This window comes from Stomoxys calcitrans, chromosome 3 (assembly GCF_963082655.1).
Source record: "Stomoxys calcitrans chromosome 3, idStoCalc2.1, whole genome shotgun sequence".
Lineage (NCBI taxonomy): Eukaryota > Metazoa > Arthropoda > Insecta > Diptera > Muscidae > Stomoxys > Stomoxys calcitrans.
Genome location: NC_081554.1, coordinates 97,555,329 through 97,560,119, shown reverse-complemented (window position 1 = coordinate 97,560,119; position 4,791 = coordinate 97,555,329). Strand labels below are relative to the sequence as shown.

The 4,791-nt window shown below is 39.8% G+C and overlaps 1 long non-coding RNA gene across 1 annotated transcript; it reads right to left on the bottom strand.

Moving 5' to 3' along the window:
• Positions 1–2,249: 2,249 nt before the first annotated feature.
• Positions 2,250–3,569, bottom strand: LOC131996312 (uncharacterized). Its single transcript, XR_009397762.1, has 2 exons — positions 3,531–3,569; positions 2,250–3,468 (listed from the first exon to the last, which is right to left on the bottom strand). It is a non-coding gene; the product is annotated as an uncharacterized LOC131996312 (long non-coding RNA).
• Positions 3,570–4,791: the final 1,222 nt, after the last annotated feature.

Genomic DNA, 4,791 nt, shown 5'->3' with positions numbered 1-4,791 from the left:
CAATAATGTGGTCATTTGTTAACCGATTGTCACGAAAAATTTGAACACATTTGCTCGAAATTTTATTTGAATTGTTTTTTAGCCTATTTGAAAATCTAAACCGAATTAATTCAAAATCGGTTCGGAATTAGGTATAGCTCCCGATTTTCACTTAAAGTGTTTGTAAAATATAGTCGGCCCTTGAACACCGGCAGATATTAATACCCTACACCACTTCTGTGGTACAGGGTACTACACTTTAGTGAATTTGCTTGTAACACCCATTGATAAGTATACCGATCGACTCAGAATCACTTTCTGATTCGATTTAGCTGTGACCGTCTGTCTGACCGTCTGTCGAGGTTAATTTGTGTACAAAGTACAGGTCGCAGTTTTCATCCGATCGTCTTCAAAGGGGTGGGCGGACCCTCGGCGGACCCTCAGGTCGCAGTTTTCATCCGATCGTCTTCAAAGGGGTGGGCGGACCCTCCCCTTACCCTATTTTTCAGAAACGCCAGATCTCGGAGATGGATGGTGCGATTTAAGCGAAATTTTGCATGCTCTCATATAGTACCCTAAAAATAAAAATTTTGTATCCAAATTTCGGATGGGGTACCCAGGGAGCTGCCCCAACCCAATCACGACAATATGGGACTCAAATGAAAGGTATTTAGGATAAGAAAAAGTATCTGATATCCAATTGTCGGACCAAGTGCTAGGGGGACCACCCCAAGCCCCAAAGCACCCCTAAATCGGACATATTTATCGACCATGGTAATATGGGACTCAAATGAAAGGCACTTGCGAGTAGAATACGAATCTGATATCCAAATGTGGGACCACGTTTCTGGGGGTCCACCCCTTCTCCAAAACCCACCCCAAACAGGACCTATTTACTGACCATGGGAATATGGGGCTTAAATAAAAGGTATTTGAATGTAGAATACGAATCTGATATCCAAATATGGGACCAAGTGTTTGAGGGCCGCCTCTCACCAAAAACATCCCCCAATGGGGACAAATTTACGACCATAGCAATATGGGGCTCAACTGAAAGGTCTTTGAGAGTAAAGCACGAATTTGATATCAACCCACAACCACAACACCACCCAAATAGGAAGTATTTGCTGACTATTGCAATATGAGGCTCAAATAAGAGGATTTTTCGAGTAAAACACGAATCCGATATGTATTTTCAAGCCCAACTCACTGAGTGGCCGCCCATCTCCCAAAACACCCCCAAGCCGGTCATTTTTGCCGACTATGGGGCTCAAATTAAAGGTAAGTGGGAGAAGACCACGAATCTGACAGTATAACATTAGGGGCCAACTGTCTAGCGGACGTCCTACCACCATAACAACCCCCAAACAGGACTTATTTCCTCACCAAGACAATTTGGGTCTTAAAGAGAGTGGAACTAAATATTCATAGTTTTTAGGGCCAATACCCCAAACCGGACTTATTTGCAGTAAGGAGTTTAATTGAGATTAAAAAACGAATTTGATATCCAATTTGCCATTAATATGGGGTTCAAATAAATGATATATAGATATATGAGAATAGATTACGTTACTGATATATTTTCCGAGCTTAGTGTTTTGGTGACCTCCCCAATCCCCAAAACACCCTTAAATCGAGCATATTTACCGACCATATCAATGTGGAGCTAAATGAAAGGTATTGGGGGTTAGAGCAAGAATTGATGCCCATTTTCGGGACCAATTTTCTGGGTGTCTACTCCTTTCCCAAAATACCCCACAAACAACAATTTTTTAGTGACCATCGCAAAAGTATTTGGGAGTAGAATAGGAATTTGATATCCAAATGAAGGACCATGTATTTAAGGCATTACCCCTTTCCCAAAATACGCCCAAAGGGAAAACATTTTTCGACCATGCCAATATGTGGCTCAAATGAAAGGTATTTGAGATTAGAAAACGAATTTGATAACCTATTTTGGGGCCATGTGTTTGGGGGCCGCTTCATCCTGTATACTCCTCTTAAGCCAATGGCAATATGGGGTTTAAATGAATGGTATTTGAGAGAAGAGCACGATGCTGATATTTTTTCAGGGCCAAGTATTTGGGGGACCACCTCTCCCCCGAAAACACCACTAAATCAGACATCATGAGAATATCGGGCTGAAATGAAGTATTTCAAGAATGGAGTACACCGTACATCCAAACTTAAATTCGTAGACTTATAAAGATAATATGGGAATCAGACAAAGGCACTTATATTGTTAAACTGTTAATCAAGTTAGCATGGTATTTCAGTAAAAGATCTTTAATTGTCGAAAATAAATATTTCAAGGAAACTTTAGTTCCACATAAAGTAAATGAAGGCGCAGCGGAGCGGGCCCGGGTCAGCTAATATATACATGTATATCGCCCGATTTTCACTACTAGAGCAACTGCAAGCACATTTATTGACCAATATTGCACGACGCTTTCCTCGACGACTACCACAATATACACAGAGTTTGGTCGAAATCGGTCCAGATTTAGATATAGCTCTCAGGCTATATATGTATATATATACCGCCCGATTTTAACTTCTAGAGTCACATCAAGCGCATTTATTGATCCATCTTGCCAAAATTGTGCAAAACGCTTTTCTCGACGACTGCCACAGTATCCAAGAAGTTTGTTCGAAATCGGTTCAGATTTAGGTATAGCTCTCATATATATGTTCGTCCAAATGTTAACCGATTCTGTTGAAATTTTGCAGGAAGGATTTTCTTATGACTCTCAATATTACTGGTGATATTCATCGTCCCAGATTTAGATATAGCTGTCATACATGTATATCGTCAGATTTCCTCGACGACTACCACAATATCTGAGAAGTTTCCAGGAAATCGGTTCAGAATTAGATATAGCTCCCAGGTCAGATTTTTGGTAATTTGCCATAATGTTGTCATTTGTCACTTAACCATTTTTACAGTTTGATCACATTTGCTCGCCGAGGTTCATCAAAATTGGTTCAGACTTGGATATAGGTCCCACGTTGTACTTATAAGGTAGGTGTAGGGTATTATACAGTCGGCCCCGCCCGACTTTGGCCCTTCCTTACTGTTTTTTTTTTTCGTTTTTGGCGGTATCACCAAATTTTTAATGGAGGTTGTCATTCAGGAATCATTTTTTTTTAGTGATAATCGACGCCTTTGATGTGGAAGGTCACATAATCATAATTGAATTGAATGATGTTATCGTGCATATGCCATTCAAAAACCCATTGACTTTTGTCGAGTCAATTTAATTTATTTTAAATTAATGATGTAAGCTTTTGCTTTTGTTTTTGGTTTTTTTTGCTCAACGCAGGCCTTCACAAAAACCCATCTGTAGGTTTCACGGGAAATAGCAGTTATGGTTATGTAGCTTCCCCATAGCCGTAATGCCAAGCCTGAGCGGCCTGTATCTCCTCTGGGGGCCACAGGTTACTCGCACATCTCCCCATGGGATCTTTCACTGATCTATGTTAAATAAACTTATAACATTTTTATTAATTTAAGACAGCAAAAACAGAGAAATTGTTGTTTTTATACTTACTCAGCTGGTTGAAAAAGTTCATTGTGTTCCGATGAAATATGTGTTAGCAGTTCACATTGAAAAAAGAGCAACAAAAAGGACACAATTTTATGCATGTGTCAGAACATAAAATACTTTAAAATGATTTTATGTATTTTTTGTCACCGCAAACATAAACATAAAATTTCAATTCCCCGAAAACGCACGGCAGCAAAAACGACGAACACAACCGAAGCAAAAGGCAATGCAAAACAAAAGCCGCAAAAACGGGGGTTGAATTAAAAACGACAAAAGAGTGCATCCCAGTGACACACTGCTGCATCTTTAGCCACATATCCCGGTGGATACATTGTCGGCAACAATGCATAAAACAAATAATACAACTCCCACGGCAGCATGCCACAGCACATCCATGGCTTTTTCAGCCACCTCTGGCTCTGTCGGCGAATGGGAGAGTCTGTGCAGGTAAATAAAATAAAAGAGCTGAAGTGTACGCCGCGTGGAGGGAAAGGAACAGTGTGCGAAATGATGCAACCAACGTTTATGACAGTTTTTACAGGTGCTGTCAACATTTACAACGAAGAGTAGGAAAAAAGTCTAATAAATATTTATGGTTGGCCAGATCCAATTGAATTGTCCCAGATCCCATCCGTACACCCACACCTACCCTCCATTTGACTTCCACTCGGATATTTGTAAAGAATCTGGGTCACATATTGCTGAGGGCTAAATACCAGCTGAATGAATGACGAATGTTAAGAACTTAGCGTTTTTTTTTTTTTTTGTTTTGATCTTAAAATTTTGAGCTTGAATTCTTTAATTTTTCCAGTTGTAGGCCAAATCCTTGAACCGTAGGAACAATTTCAAACAAGTAAAAAGGCATTAAGTTCAGCCGGGGCGAACTTTGGCTACCACCACCTAGGGTATATATGAAAACCCCCTTTCGGCACAATTTGTTGAAAATTGGATAACTTATGCACCCAAATTCGACACGGATATTGAGTGGGCTATAAATACAAATCACTGTTGAATTTTGTATTTCAAATTTCAACAGAATCGTGTAATAAATAAAGCTTTTATGGGCTTTAGACCCTTAATCGGCACATCGGTCTATATGACAGCTATATCTAAATACAGTCCGATCCAAACCATATTTGGGACGATTGTCGATAGAGCTAAGACTACCCACTGTTTCAAATTTCAGCTAAATCGGGTAATAAATAGAGCTTTTATGGGCTTTAGACCCTTTATTGGCAGATCAGTCTTTATTGTAGCTATATCT